The sequence below is a fragment of the Serinus canaria genome, chromosome 1A, assembly GCF_022539315.1.
Source record: "Serinus canaria isolate serCan28SL12 chromosome 1A, serCan2020, whole genome shotgun sequence".
NCBI lineage: Eukaryota > Metazoa > Chordata > Aves > Passeriformes > Fringillidae > Serinus > Serinus canaria.
The window spans coordinates 41,490,005-41,510,977 of NC_066314.1; the positions used below are offsets into that span (position 1 = coordinate 41,490,005).

Here is a 20,973-nt window from a genome sequence, read left to right on the forward strand (position 1 = left end):
TTATCCCAGTTTTCTGATTATTTCTAAACACATAGCTCCTATCAGCTAAAGTCTCAGCCAGTGAATATTTAATAATTTCCCAGAAGGTTCTTTGTTCTTCACAAATTACTTCATACTTCAGCTTGTCTTTGTAGGATAACTGCCTTGGTGGTTGCTTCTACTGTTCTTAGCAAATTTACTTCGTACAGGAGCTTAGCTGCTGCTTCTTGTTTAGACTGAATGGAGAGTGCCCCCATAACCAGGGGATTAATGAGGCTTGGAATTTTCTGCAGATCAAAGACAAACTTTATGGCAGCCATTAACATCTTCCAGCACTTGAACATAGCATTCTTGAGAAAAAAAGAAAAGCCTATAATGATCAAGCCACAACATCACCTAATCATCCGTTTCTCCTCCTTGCAGTATTTCCCTCAGGACATCATGTGATGCTACACTTCAGACAGAAAATTAAATGAAAAAGGGGAAAAAAATCTTTTAAAAGATAACAGAAAAAGAAAGCTGAAGAACCTATAGCATAAACAAATAGACTTGAGAGGAAAGGGAGAGAAACAGTAGGGTTGTAGATTTCCACAGATAAACTTCTAGAGGCATCTATGGCCTCTGATTTCCATAGGGAAATAAATGAAAAATGATGGCTGCATCATGCATTCTGATTTAGTTTTATGCCCAGCCTCTCTTTGACTATGATTGCCTCTTAACAGCACCTAAACTACTGTAGTTTTGGTCTTTGTGTCCTACAGTCAGTAGGAATTGGCATTGGTTTGTCATTCTGTGAAATATTCCAGCAGTTCAGGAGCTGCTTATGAAGAAATTAAATCTTATCCTCTTCAAGGAGAACAGCCTCCATCAGAAAGATGCAGCAATCATTCATCTTCAGCCTTCTGGAGTGTTTCTATCAGATTCTTAAGACAGACATATTTCCTGGTAAAAGAACTGTGAACAGAATTATCTCAGCCAAGGGAAAGACATTAATAATTTCAGCACAGAAGTTTCCCTAGGTGCAAACACAAATTGTATTCACCAAATAGTTATTTTTTGCACAAATATAACACCAGCAAAGACTGCAATTATGCTGCTGGGTGTGCCAGTTTTCCCAGACCTTAAACACAACGTGCACATATCTGTACTCCATGTGCATGCACAGCACTTTTGGCAGGCTGGGCTTGCCATGTTTGCTCAGACATTCTGTGCCCTGGCAGCTGTCTGTCAAGTTATGGAAGCTGGATGTCACACCAGGACCTGGGACCTAAGAGCCCTGAATCTATGCAATGTGAACAGCAGTGAGTGTGGGCACAAAACTGTCAGGTGTTTTGAGGAATATGCAAATGCAAGCTGTCTCTGGGTACCTCCAGGAAAAGCCCTACAGGAGCTGAAAAACAGATTGGTTTCTCTGTGATGTAATCCAAATAAATTTCATCATTTTTCAACACAGATAATGCAAAAGAAATAATGATGAATGGGATCACTTATCCACTGCTACACTGGCAACTTTTCTCCTTAGCAAATTAGTCTGGACAATGCCATAATGGTACAGAACTGTGTTCACACTAGCACTAGTTCATAAGACAAGTAAATTATTCTTCTACCAAGCACAGCATTTATGTAGTGATAAGGCTTTCAGGGAACTTCTTGTCCAAAGTGATAGGGGCAGTCTAGATAAGCCTGTGAATAAAACCAGAAAGAAGGCAAATAAAATTAAATACTAGCATGTCTTACCTGGGCACTTTTGCTTAGTTTTGTATGGCTATTTTCATTTCACTTGGCCAAGGTTTTAGGGTTTTTTTCCAATTAATTGCCTAGTCTCTCTTCATACTTGCAAAGAATTCAAATAAATACGGGCAAAGTAACAGAAATAATTTCATTTGTGTCATTATGTTGCAAATTCTTTCGGTTTCAGATTTAAAGACCAATTGGACAGGCAGATACACAGACTCTAACTATTCACAGCAGGAGCAGTCCAAGAGGGCTTTTCTGACCCATTCCGGTGGCAGAAACTAAGTTTAGTTTGAAAACTAAACTTGCCAACCAAAGCGATCTTCAAATATTAATAAATAAATGAAATAACTACATGAATAATAAAAAAATAATTAAGTGAATATTTTTTTCTGTAACAGGATAACGAACGTTCTCAATAAGAGTATTTGAGCTTTTATTAAAAATAAAAAAAGATGTCTATGTCCAGCATTTAAAAAATTTAGTGAAAAGTTTCAAATTTCTGGTTTCAGCCGTCTTAAAGAGAAATAACTTTGATCTTTTCCATAATCTAATCTTTTTGTATTATCTCACCTCCAAAGTGGGCTCTTTTTAATGCCTTGGTAATAATTTTTTGCAAGATGTCTGAAATAACTAAGGCTCAGGAAATGTGTATTATATGGGAAAAGCAAGAACAAGAGCATCTAAGGTTGCCACCATGTGGATCCTTAAGCTTGCTGAACCTCAGAAAATCTTTTAATGTTTACAGGGCAATGGTTTGGCTGACTGCCTGAACAATAGGTGTAAGCATGCCAGAAATGCATGACTGAGGCAGGAGTCATCTGCTGGCCAGGTACATTAGTGTTCATTCGTTGACAGGTTTAGTGGTTGGATCAGAATGACACCTTTATAGTCTCCTGTAGATGGGTGAGGAGTAATAAGAAATAATAATCTTGGGATGAAGGGAAAACATGACAAAACATGTCCAGGTTGTTATGTCTCACAGGCAATAGAACAGCAACTCCATGCTCCCAGCTTTATTCACAATTCCATGTGAGAAGCACCCTTGTAAGAGTGCATTTCCCTCTGGAGGGAGAAGAGGGGAAAGGCAACACAGAGGAGGAGCAATGCACTGAAGATGGGGCCTGCATGTCAACAGTTGAAAAGAAAATGCAATTTTATTTCTGCAAAGTGTCTGAAAATCAGCAAGATCTCTTGGGCTGAGGTAGTGAGAGGCATGGAGTAAGTTTTACAGAAGCTTCAGAGACCTGGTGCAATTTTTCTGTACTGGTTGAACTGCTGAGTAGACTGCCCAGAAAGCAGTGCATACCAACTCATTCCCTTCTTCTTCCAGAAGGCAATTCAATTCCCTCAGAACATCTGCATGAACAGCTGCCTTTGATGGCTGGAAACTTAAAGCATTTATCATTTTAGCTGTTTCACTTTGCCTGGATTCTTTAAATTGTCACAGAGAGGATATGAATGAAACACTTGTCTTGGTCACATTTAGGGTCCTTAAAAGGGGTGGACATTTTCTTGAGTCAATCGTTGCCTGCCCAGCTGAACAGTTTAACTCACTCCCTGAATCCAGAGAAAAAATTTAAAATATCACATGCCTCCATCTAATGGGTTCTGCCCACCCAGAGGGCCACTAAATCTGGCTGATGAGCAACTTGGGTTGTACCTTAGTGGCCTAATGTTAAGACCATTTTCAGAAAAGCCTGACTATATCTGCTCAGCAACCTCCTCACACCTTTTGGGTGATTGCTGTTGAGATGCTTTGAAGCCTCCTCTTCCCCAGCTTTTTAATCAATTTACCTTCAAAAATTACTTTTTAAATTAAATACCATTCTTCAAATTTGTATCAAGATGACTGACAAACTTCATCAATCCCCCATTTTTAAGATGCAGTCTTAAAAACTCCTCAGCTGAGTGTTTAATCTGATCCAGGGCCATGCACAGTGAAGGGGAAAAGATGGAGAGGTCTTGCTCCCCAGTGCTCACACTAAATACCTGGAAGAAGACCACTGCTTGGACTATTTTTCAGTCTAGTTCTCATTGTAACCTACAAGTAGGAGCCCAGGCTGCCCACCATCTGAGGTGTCCTTTGCCAGACTGCTGCCTCGGAAGGTGGTGTAGGAATCAGACCTAACAACTGTATTTCTTACATTTGTACATGAAGTGGATGCCTGACAAAGAAGTTCAGGCCAGTGGAAAATTAAAGACTGAAACTGTAGCTGTTGGAGCAACCTGACAGCAGTTTTTGTTTAATGACCCATTTCAGGCCAACCATCCTATTATGCTTCAGAATATTAAAACTGGATTGTAATTTTCCAAAATGTATGAAGGGCATAAGTCCTGTTTTTCCAAAGGACTTTAGGCCACATGCAGCTTACCTATTTTTATCACCTCATTCGGGCATTAAGTTAATTGATATAAACATATAAAGCCCTAGAGATTCAGCTAGAAAATGATGGAAGGTTCCCAACACATAGGAATTTTTAAATTTTCTTTTTGCTTACTGATGTTTTTAGGTAGTCTAGGAATAAAGCTTACTTTGCCAAAGTAGTGACTAAGTTATTTAGTGTATATAAAAGTGTTTTTCTTGATGCTTATGCTATCTATTCTCTTTCATATAATCTTCAGTCAAACAGAATCTGAAATTCATGTGATTATTGAATTATTTAATAACATACTTCTATTAAGGCTAATCTGACACTTAGAACCAATGCAATATGAAGCTTGTCATGCATCTAAAAATCACTTCAGAAATCCTTTTTTGTAGTTATCTTTTTTCCAGAAGCTTCAGGTGTGAGGAGCAATCAGGGGAGTTTATCTCCTGTGTTTAGAGGACTTAGATTGTTTCGCTCCCTGTGGCCCTGGAGTAATTTTTTTTTCTCTGAGGTGTCTGAAAGTCTTGATAGGATCAGCACTAATTGGATAGTGTAAATAGAAGAATTAGGTACAAGAGAGCCTGAAATTCTCTGTGGCTTTAAAACTCAACTTATGCATATTTAGACAATGCAGTAATCCCAGACACTGCTTAGAAGCAAATAAAACAGGATAGCACATTATAAAAACCTGTATGAATCAATTTTTTTCAGGGAATAAAGTGGAATAAATGCATTTTTGGGGAATCTACTGAAAGACAAACATCTGTTGGAAAAGCAGGGGAGTAAATCCATCTGTAAGAATTAAGCCCAGCCACGTAACTTAGGAGTGTTTATTACTTGTCTTCTTTCCTGAGGGCTGTTTGAAGATGAGAAAGCTGTGTCTCCTACTGTAGGGCAGGAGAACACATTGTTGGCACTCAATAACAGGTAGCTAATAATAGTGGCAGACAATTAAGTCTTCAACCAGGCACACATGCTAGCCAGTAAACATTTAGCTGCCAGGTAGCAGACAGATGGCTCTACACCTAGCAAGTGGAAATACCTGCTCTCTGGGCCTTTTTTCTCCATTTATCCATTAGCATGTGTCACTGAACCCTGGGTTTGTTGGGAGGAGCAGACATGGACAGACAGGGCTTGCCATTGGCATCATTGGCAATGAATGTCACCAGCGGGAAGCTCAGGGATTCCAAGAACCCACTGCAGCTGAAATCACTGTCAGTGTGAGGTTAAAAATGCCTGGAATGAGAAAGTTATCCCTTGAGAAAATATTTCCATGTCAGTCCTTGTTTTAAGCCACTACAAAAACCCAGGCTAGGATGTTTAATCAACAAGTAATAAAAAGCCAGTGGGGAAGACGGTTGCAATTCCCAGTGAGATCTTTTAAGCAATCTGATGTTTTCTAACAACACAGAGGAAAAATCAATTGCAAAGCTCTTTGTTGTGTTTCAGTCACATAGCTCCTGCCTTTCTCACTGGCTATGTCACACACATCAGACAGAGGAACGGGGAGATCTGAGGTGCAGGAAGCAGCTGAGTGGCCAGTTGAAAAACTATGACACGCATTAACAACAGTGCTTCACAGGGTGAGTAAAGCAGGAGGATTTAAAAAAAATCTATTAAAAGCAGGAGGACTTAAAAAAATATATCTATTAATTGCTCCATTTTCAATGATTTTTTAGACCTTGATAACAAACTTTCCTGGCTGGATGTGTAACATGATGGAGCAGGGTGTCCTGCATGCACCCTGCTGTGTCCCCAGTTCTTCCTGAAGCAACAGACCCTACCGTCCATGCATGTTAGCTATTTTACCTCATTTATTGTGAGTAGATGTATTTCCTACCCACATTCCCCTGTCTGCATCCAAGAAGTACTCAGGAAAGAGTACTTCTTGGATGCAGAACCGAGGGAGAACCAAGGAAGGTTGCTGTAGTGTCAAAGTAATTTTTGCAAGATAAGAGAATCTGTCTCCCATAGTTATGCTGCCAAGGGATCCCAGCAGAGACTGATGTCCCATGGATTAGGCACCATAACAGCCTGTGAGGAGAAGAGGGCCCTGTATTCAAGACTTATAAATGTAATTCAAAATAATACAAGGTGGTTGGAAGAGGACAGAAAAGCCTGACATTCTGCAGGTCACATAGGTGAGCTGCTTCACATAACATATTGCTGAAATGCATCAAAACCTCATTTTAAATTTTTCACAAATTATACAGAGTATCTCACTCTGCAGCTCTGTTGAGCCATCCTGAAGAGAGTTTTGCTTGAGAGCACGAATTCATTTTGCTGTGAACTTCAGGTCTTAACAACAGCGCAGAATAGGTCAGAAATCTAATCACAAATCTGATTTCCAAAAATGAGGTACAGTCATAATTTATCTGTCAAATGACATCAAAGCTTCTGGCTTGCTCAAAGTTTATCACTCATTTCTTACTTTGTAAACACAAGCAGAAAGTCTTATGCCTTCCTGGAATGAGGAATAGATTTTTTTTTTTCATTTCAAGAATATTTTTACTTAGCCTAGAGCATGGTGACAATCATAACAAAACTCATTAAGCTACCTCAGAAGGATGCATATAAAATTACAGCCTAACTAAAATCTCTCCAGAACAAGGTGACATTGATAACAAGATAAAAATTCCAAGAGAAAGGTAAGATTTTCTAAAGAGTATCTTATAGGGAGACAATAAGCTCCTGCTGGTTTCAAGACCATAGGAATCATTTCAACAGAAAGAAGGAGAAGCTGCATGTTCAAGTGTGCAGATGGACTCTGTATGAGTTTCTCATAGAGTCATCTTGTGATTCTCTCCTAGCAAGCCCTCCCAAAAAAAGGAATTACAATCAAAGCTTGTGTTAGAAGTGTCTTAACATCACAAGCTTCTCAGTAATAAAATCCCATCACAAAAAAGAAAAAAAGAAAAAAAAAAGGGAAACAGATGGAAACAGCATTTATTCTGGTGTCTCCTACTGCACATTGCTGGGCCTCTCTGGTATGCCTGTAAAGTGAAAAGCTGTCCAGCACAAATGACTTCCAAGGAGCCTTAATTTCTAAATCTAAAACAGGGTTTCCTCACTGAGCAGAGGCATCTCAATCCCCAATACCACCACGAAAGTCTGCCAGCAGAGATGCAACCACCAGATGGTGGCATTTCCACTGTATAAGGCACTGTGGTGACACTTGAGTTGTCATGTAATTAATCTGATTAGCAGTACGTGTGTAACTTTCTGTGTAAGGGCAGCAGTGTTTTAAAAGGATCTATAACTCTAAACCAGAGGACAACAGTCTTTCAAGGCAGGCTCAAATCATTTATTCACCATGTCCACAATATCCAGCAACACTAGTGGGACAAAATTTTGAATTAGAGAAAACTGACTGTAAGAACTAGCAATGACAGGCAGAGGGGAAAATTTTTTTCCTGAGTTACCTGATAAAACTTGGGTCGTTCCTACTCCTGCAGATATCTTCCCCTCCATCAGTAATAAGTTTACATGCAACTTAGGAAGACCAGTTGCTTGGGATGCAAGAACTACAGCTCAGCAGTGGGGACAAGGAAGAAACTCTGCACACCTGCAGTTGCTTTTATTTCTTTTTCCTGAGAAGTCCATCAGTGGATGTGATCCACAAAGGGATGTGCTGCTGACAAAGAACAGCTGGGCACTGCTCCTTCTAGTCTTTGCAAACTGCCACGGGCTTTCCCTTAAAAAATAACTTTATCCAAGCAATTGCCAGCTAATTTCTTACATTGTCCTTACACAACATCAAGGGCTCAAAAACCTGTAACGAGCAATAACAATATGAAGTAGCATTTTTCACCTAGACATCTTTTGGAGCTGAAACTCCTTTGTATTTGATATCCAGGAAAGAGTACTTCTGTCTTCCTAAATATTTGCTGTCTTCTATTGTAACTTCCTAAAGTGATTTTAGGAACTTAGAAGGGTCCTCCTGGGTCATCAAGTGCATTGGTGAACAGTACCCTACTGTCAGTGTCTCAATATCTGACAGTTCTTGCCTCTACAATTTCTCTACTGGGAAGCAATTACAGAATGGTAGTCCTCTACTGGTTAGCAATGTTTCTGTGTTTTTCATACTAAATTTGTTTGTGCCAAATTTTTACTTAGTTGTTCTTGTGTTTCTGTTAATATATGGGGTATCATTGACTCACTCCTTCCTGATTCTTCCCTCCTAGATTATTCCATGGGATGATACAATTCTGTCCCCATACAAAAATATATATTGGCCATAATTCACATGAAGTAAATTTCAGATCTCCAAGAACTCCTAAAGGACAACTTTAATTGTTCTCTTATTGCTACCACCCTTCCACTTCTTTTTCTCACCCATGTATTTACTCAGGAACTTGTAATACAAGTTATAATACACTCTGCACACAGTAATATTGAAGTATTTTGTAGTTTTCAGTTCCTTTTACCTCTGCCCCAACATAGCTGCACTCTCAGAGCTCTCTAATTCAACAAGGGTTAAGCCAGAAAAGTTCTACTTTCACTGCCTCACTGGTAAGGGGTGCTGTTCCACAGTTCTGCCATTGTAGTCTGCAACTGCAGGAAAACCTTTTGCCAAGGGAGTACAGCAGTATTCTCCTATCAGCAAAGAGCTTCTTGTGTAAATACAACTTTGTTCAACATCCTGGCAACCCTGGCACAGAATGAATAGAGCAAACAACCTGCTTCCTCACCCCTGAAAATGTATCTGAGCACATTAGCTGGTGCTGTTGGGCAGCTGGAACAGACCTTTCTTGCCTGGTGCTTCCTGTGTCATTAGTAGGTAATTTCAAACTCCAGGGCTGGAATGCTGCAGTGCAATCTGCAGAATGGATTGAACAACTAGAAAAAGGAAAAACTTTGTTTCCCTTCTTCATCTTGTGTAGAAGATAAAAGTGCTCTTAAGACACTCAAGAAATGTAAAACTTAACCTTTCTGGAGTTTATATATATATATATATATATATTGCAGATCAGAATTTATTTTACTTTACAAGTGGTAATATGTCACCACATCTTGGTAGGTCATTACTCTCTAATATTATTCCAGTAGCACAGGGTTTAAGTCTGCTCTCCAAATTATCACTTACCCTTCCTCTGTCTCCTCTCATAGACACATGATACGCCTTCTCTACCTCAAATTATAAGGGATATCCAAGATTTACAGCAAGTGCTGAAGCCACCTGTCCATATCTTTTATGTTTTGCCACCTGACCCAGAAAACCTCTGCATATGAAAAAGGACCTGTTTGGTATCACACACTCCAAAGAAACAGTAAAAATGCACATGAGCACAATTCAAGTCAAGGAAATAATTTCATTGTCTTTAGTGGGACAGGATTTCTTCTTAAAAGGTCTGGCTTTGGCAGTTATCTAATCTTCTCTATTTTATTATAAAGGAATTAGGAACAAAATATCCATTATTTTCCTCTTTTCAACCAAATTATGATAAGAACTGTCTCCTTCATTTTGCTGCAGCCTAAGATGTAAAGCATTTAGGAAATAAGTTCTCCAAAGCAGTCAGTAGATTCAAGCCACCGGGTTTGAGTTGCTTTAGAACTCTCAGAAAAATTTCAATAAGTGATGAATGTTCTTTGGTTGAAGCAAAACCAGAAGGCCAACCACCTCAAGGGTGTCTATGGCTCTGGGGGATCCTCTTACACCCCTCCTGGAAATCCTGAATGCTTTAATGTTCCCCTGAACTGCCTGTACAGCACACATGGCATGGGGAATAAACAGGAGTAATAGAGATCTGTGTGTGGACCATGATCTCACTGGGATTACAGAGACACGGTGGGATAGCCCACATGACTGGAATGTTGTCATGGATGGCTGTGTACTCTTTAGGAAAGACAGGCAGCAAATCAAGGTGGTAGAGCTGCTGTTTATGTGAGGGAGAGCAGCTGGAATGTGTGGTGCTCTACTTAGGGCTGGATGAAGAATGTGCTGAGAGTTTGTGGGTAAGAAATAAGGGGCTGGGTAATATGGTGATGCAGTTGTTCAGTAGAGGCCACCTGGACAGGTAGGAAAAATCAATGAGGTCTTCTACAGGGAGCTGGATGTAGTCTAGTGATGCTCCCCAGGGATAGTGGCTTCTGTCTTGTTTAACTCATTCATCAATGAAGTGGATGAAGGGCCAGAGTGTAGGTTTGCTGATGATACAAAACTGGGAGCAGTGGCTGATACACCAGAAGGCTAAGCTGCTATTCAGAGAGATCTGGACACATTGGGGACTTGAGGGGAAAGGAACTTAATGGAGTTCAACAGAGGCAGATGCAGGGTCCTTCACCTGGGGAGAAATAACCCCAGGCACCAGCACAGGCTGAGAGTCAATCTGCTGGAAAGCAGCTCTGCAGAGAAGGACCTGGGGGTCCTGGTGGGCAACAAGCTGTCCATGAGCCACCAGTGCCCTGGTGGCCAAGAAAGCCAACAGAGTCCTGGGGTATATTAGGAAGAGCATTGCCAGCAGGCCATGGGAGGTGATCCTGCCCCTCTACTCAGCCCCAGTGAGGCTGATCTGGGGTGCTGTGTCCACTTCTGGGCTTCTCAGGACAAGAGAGATAAGGAACTGCTGGAGAGGGTCCAGGGGAAGGCTATGATGAGGGGACTGGAGCATCTCTCTAACGAGGATAGGCCAAGGGAGCTGAGCCTCTTTAGTCTAAAGAAGAGATGAGTGAGAGGGGACACCATCAATGCACACAAATACCTCAGCAGCAGGTGTCAAAAGAATGACACCAGACTCTTTTCAGTGGTTCCCAGCAACAGGACAAGGCAGAAATTAATGCACTGGAAGTTCCACTTAAGGAAGAATTCCTTTACTGTGGAGAACACTGACAGTCTGCCCAGAGAGCCTGTAGACTCTCCTTCTCTGGAGATATTTAAAACCTGACCAGATTTTTTTTCCTGTGTAGTCTGCTCTAGGTAAACCTGCTTTGACGGGGAAAGAGGATTGGACTAGATGATCTCCAGGGCTCACTTCCAGCCCCAAAGATTCTGTGATTCTGTGATAATCTGTGTCTTTAAAAGTTGTCTTTGAAGTTATTAAACTATAAAAATTCTCTTGGGATTTAGTAAGACAATCTATCTGTGATGAAAACTAGATAAAGCTCATGAAAATAAAGATTTTACAAAATTTTTAGTAAAGAAGAACCAGTATTCTAGACTATAATTACTATAGACACATTTACTGGCAAAAGCTAAGTAATATCTCTCAAAGACAAAGAAAAGCAAACTGTAGCCAAACCTAACAGTCAGTCTTTTCAGGTGAACCTGTACTGGGAAATCAATTGGATAAAGCTGGAAGAAAATTGGGCTTTCTTTACTGCTTAATGTGAAAGTAGAAAATGCTAGGTAATTGTGTCATTTAAGAACACAGAGGAGGTATAGATCAAGAAACGTCACAGAATTATTCAGTAGGCAGGGTGGGGAGAGGGGAGCACATTTTTACAGCAGCTGGAGGATTGTGTTCAATTTGGCTATGAGAAATGAACGAACAGGTCAGTAGGCAGCAGAGAGGAAGAGGTGCTTCATGACTTGGCAGAAAGATAAGGAACAGGGACACAGAGATCCAAAACCCAAGCAAAATTCTGCTAAGAGAAAATAGAAGAAAAAATACTTCTGGGTTTCAGCACATTATTTCCCCCCTAGGTCTGCTTATTTTCCATGTTAGTAAAACAAAAATTTTTAATTGTTTAATCTCATGTAAAATGTGTGTGTGTGTGTACACCTGCACACACGTCCTTGAGAAGTGAGATTATGGAGTAGTGGCTCAAGGAAAGGTGTCCCTGAGACCCAGGGCAGCCAACACTGCTGCTTGCAGGAGTGCAATCAGAGCTTTCCTCCCATGAGGCATAGCCTCAGGATCCAGGTTACAGGGAAGAGCATTGCTGCTGTCTACCTAAGTGAATGAAAGCTGCAGATCAGGCAGGTGGGGTGGAGTGACACCTACGTGGAAGTCTGGAAAGGTTCCAGCTGAAAGGATGAAATCCTTACCTAAGGTGATTAAAGAGAGTCCCATTTACTTCAGCAGAGCTGTGACATTTTACACTAAGGGAGGATGTGGCCTGATTTTCTTCCTTTGTGTCGTGTTCTTATTCCCAGTGCACAGGAAGGCAGAGATTGTGATCACATTACACCTTGTGCAAAATATAAAGACCTGTACACCTACTGTGACTCACTGGACACCTTTCTTTCTAGCTCATTGGGATTTCAGTTGTGTGCTTTCATTTCATGCTCATGCAAGGACAAACCTGTCTCTTTAATTCTACCTATTAGCATTGCCCTCTAATCCTGTCCTTAAAATAGCAGAACAAAAGTAGTAAGTAAAATCTGTTTTGCTTGAATGTAATTTTTTAAAGGCAAAACACCAAATTTTCATTAGCAAAACAGTGACTCACCCTGTCAACTGTACCCAGAATAAATAAGAACTGCATTCATTGAAACTGAGACTGTGTCCTCCCTTAATGGGCAAGTGTCTCTGAGGAGAACCTGGTAGGAGAAAGTTATCCAGCCTTTTGGGATGTTGTTCCTCTCTCCTCAGCTGTGAAAATTAATTTATTTTTTTTTTAGTTCCTGGAAATACAAAAGGTACATAAGATGCAAAACAATACTCTCTGTTCTTAGTTGCTGACAAAAAAAAAGTCTCTATCACAAAAATTTTCATAATAAGGTCATTCCTGCACTCATTTCTGATATCACATCCTTTATTATCCTTTTTGTTATTGACAGTATTTTTTGTAATGCAGCAGTTTTACTGAGAAACACTCTCGAATGAGAAGATAAAGACAATTAAAACATGAAAGAAAAATAAGGAAACAGCATACAGCAAAGACACAAAATCACATACTCAATGACCTTAATTAAATGTCATATTCCTACAATAGTCTCATTAACCTCATAGATAAACGAGGAGGTAAAACTTATGACTATAACAGAATTTGGCCTAATCTCTGATTAAAATAAGATGATGGAACACTGCTCTGCATCAGCTGCCTGTCAGGAACAAAGGCTACCAAGCAATCACACCAGTTCAGACTTTGTCTGTCATTTGCTGAAATCCATGTTGTCTATTATAAGCATTTGGGATGTGATTTAACTCAAAAAAGTGACAAAACAATGGCTTAATCATATAAATTTATTTTACAGTAATTATCTACTGCATCTTTTGATGTCTGCCTGTGTGTTTCAGAAAACAAAGCCCCATGAAGTTACTTACACACTTGCAAAAGTCTGGGCTTTCTCTGTTTGATGACCAGTTCACATGATTTAAGATTCCTAAGATCTTGTGAGGTAATTTAAAATACCCTTCTAGGAAGCCCAGCAGCTTCTGACTATTTGTGTATGCACTTGCTCCTTGCTGGCTGCCAGGTACTGTATCAATTCCTTGGAACAGCAGTCAGACAGGAAAACCTAAGGCAGTCAAAAGGTTACTCTGAAAATGGGATATTTATTTGGCAAATGACACTCTTACTCAGTGCTTACTATTCTTTGCTCTGAGTTTGCCACAGCAAAGGAATGTCACCATTCCTTTAGAAGTGGGGAGTCACATTAGAACTTTATTTTAGCATAGAATTAATCTTACCTGCATATTTCTAGAGTTTCAGTCAGTCTTATAAGCATCTTAAATGACAGCACCTGCTAATATTCCAGAGGAAAATACTCCCCTGCCTGGTATAGTCCCTTTATTAGAAAGGTACTTCTGTTTATTTACTCCATATAAAATTTAATCCTCCTCTCTATATAACAAGACTGCCTAGGAGGGCTCTGAAAGTTTAGGATTCTCTTTATGGTCTGAATTACATGGAAAGGCCAGATTCTTCTATGGTTATTGAGAAAAGAGTCCCTCAGCACTGAAATTTCCTTCATTTATAGATAGTTAACACTCAGTGACTAAGCACACTAATCACACACAAACCCTGATCACACTAATTGCACTAATCACACACAAACCCTGATTAGGTGTACTAAAGCTTTAGCCATTCAGAAACTTTTGCTGCCTGCATGCATAAGTGGATGCCTGTGCTGAGCAATCATAGATTTCTTTTTCAGGGCTGCAAGCTATCACCACCACAACCATAAAGGTAAATGCTCGGCACCTGCGTAAGCCAGACTCTTGCAGTACATCAGGCTGTAAGCACATAACCTGGAATAGGGAATATGTCTAAGTGTGCTTGGAAATGTCAGACTTTCTTCCCTTGTGCTGGCAACCAAATTGCTCTGGCAGCCATTTCTCCCTCCATCATCTGTGAAGTTCTCTCCAACATTCCCTCTAATCCAGTTAGGGTTTGTGGCATAGATGACTGGGCATTCAGTGCCATAGTCAGCTCTCAAGAGAAGCCCAAAAAGAATCCCTTCAGACCAAGTGTTCCCACAGGCATGCATACTCAAATCCCTCTAATAGCCCTCTAAGCCTAAAGGAAATATTTCAAGAGACAGAAGGAGGGAAGCTTTCATGTTCTGCCCCTTACAGTCATCATCTGAGACCTAGAAATTGCAGAGTATATTTCTCCATTTCAGAATAGTTCCTACAAATGTTTCATCATAATCTAAATTTCAACAAAAGTGGACTATGGTAGAAGAACTTGAGATTCACACTGGAATCTCCATGTTTTATTTCTAGTTTGCTGTCTCTTAACATATTTATCAGTGACATTTTAAAATATCTTACGTCACTTGTGACTGCAAGCCAAGACCTGATGTGACTAACAGAAAAGGGAAATCACACATAATGTCATGCAGCTAAGTATAAATACTCACCTTACTTCAAACAAAAAAAGAGGAGTGGAAAAAGGGGGAAAGAAATTCTCTGTGACATATATTTTTAGACAGATTCATGAAAAAAATCCTTTTTTGTATGGTTTTGATTACTCATTTTAGTCTTTCTGAGCTTCAAGTACATTGTTACAAGCTGTCTCCACCTGTCAATCTCTCTTCAGTGATGCAGAAGTCTTTGCAGAGAGAAGAAAGAAACACCAGATTTCCCTTGAAAAGCTCTGGGCTGAAAGCTAACTATTTTTCAAACTAAGGGACTTATAAGGGGTTTGGTTTGGGGTTGGGGATTTTTTCTGTTGGTGGGCTTTTGTTAGTTTGTTTTTTTAACAGACACTGGTAGTACAGATAAATTTCCTGTATCCAGACACAAAAAGAGAAATGCTGCCAGAGAAGCTTTACATTATAGGCAAATCACCTCTCCTGTATTTGTGTGTCCTTCTTAGCTCACTCATGTTTGCTAAAAACCAGCAGCCTTGCATCCCTTGCTAAAAGAAAATCTGCTTTAAAGATGAAGGCAGAGGTAGCTACTGGGTCATACCATGTTGGAGAAAAAAAATACACTAAATGTTTCTGTCTATAGCTCCTGTGTATTTGACTGTTTGGGTTTTTTTCTTTAAAGGATCAATAAATTAGAAATAGAAATATTTTCCAAGCTTTATTGAATTTTCTGGTGCTGCCTGCTTTCAAACCTTCTATCCTGATACTGATTTCTGGTGCTGCCTGCTTTCAAACCTTCTATCCTGATACTGATTTCTGGTGCTGCCTGCTTTCAAACCTTCTATCCTGATACTGATTTCTGACAGCGTGCATATGCAAGAGACATGTGCACTTCTCTGCATGAGTCAGTCAGCAAGAGAAAGGAATTCCAGCAGTGGTGGGAACCCTGACTCCCACCCCATGCCTGTGCACTGGCTGCTGAATGCATTTGCAGACTGCTGTTATGTCTCATGGCATAACAAAAAAGCTCCAAAAGCAAAAAACAATCAAACACCCTTTGGTAAGCCATTGCTAAGAAGTGTTTTCACATTCTTTCATTAGCATCCACAAAATTAGTAGAAAAAAGCCCTCTAAAAAATACTTGCATGAGGTCATGCTACAGAGGAGTTTCACTTGAATCTGAAAATGTGAAGCATCCAGTACCTTGCACTGATACTCTTCCCTTACTGTTTAATAACCTAAGGCTGTAACTGCTGCTTACTACTAAGTATCTCCTTCCTTTTCCTTTTCCTTTTCCTTTTCCTTTTCCTTTTCCTTTTCCTTTTCCTTTTCCTTTTCCTTTTCCTTTCCTTTTCCTTTTCCTTTTCCTTTCCTTTTCCTTTTCCTTTTCCTTTTCCTTTTCCTTTTCCCTCTGAGGTCTCTTACAAGCCTTCTATTCTGCATATCTCTTCCTGAACAGTGACTGCAAGAACTGTAAGCAGTTACTGCTGATCCATTCAGCATCTCTGTAATAACTTCTCTGCTCCAAGGCTAACTGTGTAAACAATTTTTCCAACCCCATAAAACTCCTTGTATTTTTTACTGAGAGCATCCATTCAAAGAAAATAGTATTTATATCAATGGAGAAAGTGTGAATATCAAAGGATGAAGTCTAGACAATTCTAACGAGAAAGAGGATCAAATCCTTTCTATTTAGATGTGGTCCTGGTGATATAGTGACCCTCAACATCCACTAAAACCTGATATTCAGCAAACATCAAGAAAAGGATTCTAGATGATAGATTACAAGGAAAATAACAGACAGGATGTCAAATCCTGAAAGAGAAATATGTATTTATTCATTATCTAGGATTTTTTGGCACAAAAATCTCTTTTGTATACCAAAATTAATATCATTTTGCCCTGATTTCTTCTATCTCAGTAAATAACTTTGGGAAATGCAGTAATTCCTCAGCTGCCTATAAAACATGTGATAAGCAGCCTTTTTCATATACCGATATAAAATTGATATGTCTGAAATGCTCCTTTAACACAAATCAGAAGTGAAGGGATCAAATAAATCTCTGGTATAATTACAAGGCTTCCAAGCGAGCTAAAGTAAGATGAATTTCACTCGAGGCTTTATATTTAGCCTGGAAACAACCAGCCCGGGCATCTTGAATCAGACAGAGCCAGCACACGTGCACACGCCACAGCTGCCGCCGCGATGCAGATGCTAATAATTCAGCGGCTTTGTACCCTGTGATTATGCATGTGCCGTCTAGTGGTTCAGATTAAAGAGTTAAACAAAGTGCTTCTCCCTCCCCTCTTGGCGGAAGATAATTCAAACCCATCTGATATTCACAAACAGTTGGACAGCAGCTGAGGTTTCATCAGGAATCCCACGTATGGCCAGAAGCAACATACACCTCGGTGTTTCCGGGAGCCGCAGGCAGCCAGAACAGATGGTAGAAATCATCATCCCCAGACAGTCATCAGGGGAACCTCAGGCCACATGCTTGAATTTTTCTCAATGAAGCGCATAGAAGGCAGGCATTCGATCCGTGGGACGGCAGCTGCCGGCTCCTGGGGGAGAGGGAGGCAGCGGGACGGAGGAAGGCTCTCGCAGGTTATGAACAGGTCACGCCGTGACATTAGCAGTCCGGAAATATCGCCTCTCCCAGGGGGCTAAAACAAAAGCCAGGGAGAAGCTCCTCGTAATTCAAACACAGTTCAGTGCTTACAGATTACAGCACATAATCTGCTTGGCAACAGCACAGCGCACAGAGACGCTCTGCTATCTGACTTCTCTCTTTCTTCTAGCTGCTTCCACTAGAAATGTCAGAAGGAATTCTTGATGCAGCAAATGTCCTATGCAAATCTCGAGGGAGGAAGAGCGCAACTTCCTTGCAATTTTCAGAATGAAAGCTGGAGGCAAGGCTGATGGTGACAGCTCAACTCCCTCATTCAGATGTCCCTAACCTTTTTGCTCCATTTGTGACATGCTATATGCAGCTCTCTTCATTGATCATCACTGCCTGTCTGAATCACCCAGTCCCTTCTGTGAGCAGTGAGACTTCCTACAACTGTCAGCCTCATTAGAGGGAGAATTTCCTTGGTGACATTTTGGAGGAAACAAGGCATTCGGAGGAAGAGTCTTAAAATATTGCATTTGACAAAGTGGATGGTTTTAAAAATCATTGCCCCAGCCCTACAACTGCCTCTTCAGTCTCACTTCAGCTCTCCTGTGCACAGCCAGCCATGCAAGACAGTCTGCAGATGGAAACTCTCCAAACCCCAGGCCTGCTTTAAACCTTCTTTGCTGACAGGTCAGGACCATGGTGCTCAGCCAAGCACTCCAGAGTTACATCCTCCACATCACAGTAATATAAATATCCATACATTGTGGGCTTGTGTGTACAGAAATAAATGGGTGAGGATGTTTATGTGCATGCATTTGTAAATACAAATAAAATTACTTCATTCCCGGAAGCTACTTCCTATTTGACTGCTTACACATTCTAAGTATAAATGGAGTTTATCAGGATCTGAAGTAGACAGATTTTGAAATTAAATATGCTTTAAGATTTTTGTTAAACTAAGTGATAGTTGATAGTTTTTCTGTTGAAAAACTTACTTATCTACCTTCTTTGTTGAACTTTTTAATTTTAGGAAGTTCCAGTGTTTCCTGCCTTGTAGAATAGACAACTCCCAGTCACACTTCTGGTCTTTCTTTCCTACTGTGCTGGATACTGCATTTTCCACTGTCTTGCTTTCCTATTCATTCATGGTAGTTCTTCTGCAGATAGATCTCAGCTGGTGCTTTCCAGATTCTCCAATAAAATTCAGTGCTCACTGGACTGTTGGTCAGAATAAAAAGTCCTCATTCCTGTCCTAAGGATCCTTTGGATTCTTTGTGCTGTAAAGGGAAACCATGAGTGTGGACTGTGCAGTGTCTGATACACTGGAGCTTTGCAGTAGCTATTGCATATGACCTTCACCATTACCTGACCAAGCAGCAGAAACCTGGATTTCCCATGCAAACACTGACCAATTGTCCAGGACTTCCAGGAGCCAGGAAGACTGGCTAGGAAGAGAGAGAACTGGAGCTGTACTTGATACTGCAAACTGATCAGAGCATTCAACAGCTTATTAAACCCGAGGAAAAGAATCAGGAAACTGACTTAAGGCCATTCAGTCCTTGATCATAATTTTTTATTCCATCACCATGTATCTATTACCTTTCTAAAATATTTATAGTTTTACATGGAAAACCTTTAAATGGAATCTTCATTTTATGAAAGGATTTCCAGAGTCATAAATATTTTGTGTTGCTCCTTTTTAAGACTTGAAGTTTTGCTTTAGAAACAGGGGAAAAAAGCAATTACTCTTTCCAAGGGAACATTGCACCACTGACCTTTACAAGATGCAAAGATGTGCAGTTATGTCTATTTTCATTCTCTGATCCAAACTGACAGCTTGGTTACTTGTCCAGCCATTTCCTGCAGGTGATGGAGGCAATATTGGTCAACAATGTGTAAATGGGAACTGAGGTATCCATGGGAATGAACAAGGCTGTCCAGCAAATTTTACTGTATGCCATAGCCTCTCAGGCACAGCAGCACAGCACGCCTTTCCTACTAATATAAGCCAAATGTTCCTAGACAAAATTAATAACAGCAAGGGTAAAGATCTTAGCTTTGTAAATAATACCCACATGAGGTTCTGAGTCCCACAGAATGGTAAGAAAAATTGTAGTAAGGAGGCTGAGATGTTGGATCCCAGCAGAAGTATGGTGCCACATACCATATATTAGGGTAATAGTCTGCTCCAGGCCGATGGCATTAGCACAAAATGAATCCTCCAGCAGAGTCACGACCAGCACATTCCCCTTGGCTCACTGTGGAGAATAAGGACAGGGCTTCACCAAAAATGTATGGGCTCATTTGCAGACAAAGCAGGGAGGATATTACAGCTCCTGGCAAAGCAATGAAATATGCAAAGTTGGGAAGGAGCAAATTAGACCACAGCAGAGAGAGCAACTATCTCAGGACAAGCTTCTGCTATTTTCTCTCTGCTGGCACAGTAGTGCAACAAACCCTTGGAGTGCCAGAAAGAAGCAGGCTGAGAAAGGTGATGGGAGGATACTGGAGATGCAGCATTAATTCAGTGTGATCCGTCACTCAATCCCTGAGTTACTGATTGCCAAACATAACCCCGCACTTTCAGAGAACACAAGCACACAGAAAAATTTAAGAAAAGCAAAGGTACATTAAAAGCATGGATGAGAAAAGCAAATACTGAGAAAATAGTAAGGACCAAGAATGACAAGCAGAAAAAGAAGTAAAGGCAAATATGCACAGAACAAGCAAGGGACAGAGAGAAAGATAAAGACCTAAGTAAAAGTAGTGATTAAAAGAAAGATTATCCCACAAATCTTTCTGCAGTTTTTCTTTTTTAGTCTCAGAAGAAGAAATTCAGTTGTAACAATTATCTTTACAGAAGGGAAATGGAGACCTGCTTTGACTAACAGCTATACAAAATTAATAGTTGGAAATCATAGACTTCTCTTCTTATATTGATGTCTATCACAGCTGCCGCTGCAAAAAAAATCTGAAAATGCAAATGACAAGGCATCAAAATCTATCAAGCAAATGAAAAAACCTGGAAAGGATTTTTTTTTCATTATAGGGAACTTTGGGTGTCGACAACAGTGAAAATTCTATAACCTTTCTTTGTTATCACTATATCAGTTGTGCCAGCTTTTCACATACGCAAATACTTGTGCATTACTGATAGCCTGATGTGAGAGCAGGAGTAAAACGCAGCCCCTTGAAGTCTTCTCTCAGTTTAGGATTACAGGGTTACATTCAAGATTTAATACAGCAGGATTTCCCTTTACAAAAGGTTGCAGTTTGTGCCAATATTTCTTGTTGCCATTAAAATAATCCAAATGTCAAGGAAAAACAGTTTCTGTACTTTTCTAACACAGTGTCAACCTGAAATATTCACGGTGCCTGAAGAAAAATCGTGTTGCACTTCTGAAGGACCTCCCACACATATCTGTAAGAATTTTCTGTGATGAAAAAATGGCCATCTGAATAGGCCCAGGAAACTTCTAAATCAGAACTCAGTATCTCAAAAAATACTCTTGGCAATAACAAATACATACAGTTGCTTTGTTGTATCTTTAAAAAGTGGAAGAAA

The 20,973-nt window shown here is 40.2% G+C and overlaps 1 long non-coding RNA gene across 5 annotated transcripts in view; it reads left to right on the top strand.

Moving 5' to 3' along the window:
• Positions 1-20,973, top strand: part of LOC127060470 (uncharacterized) — a 95,349-nt gene that overhangs the window by 66,477 nt on the left and 7,899 nt on the right. The gene's annotated exons all lie outside the window — the stretch shown is intronic.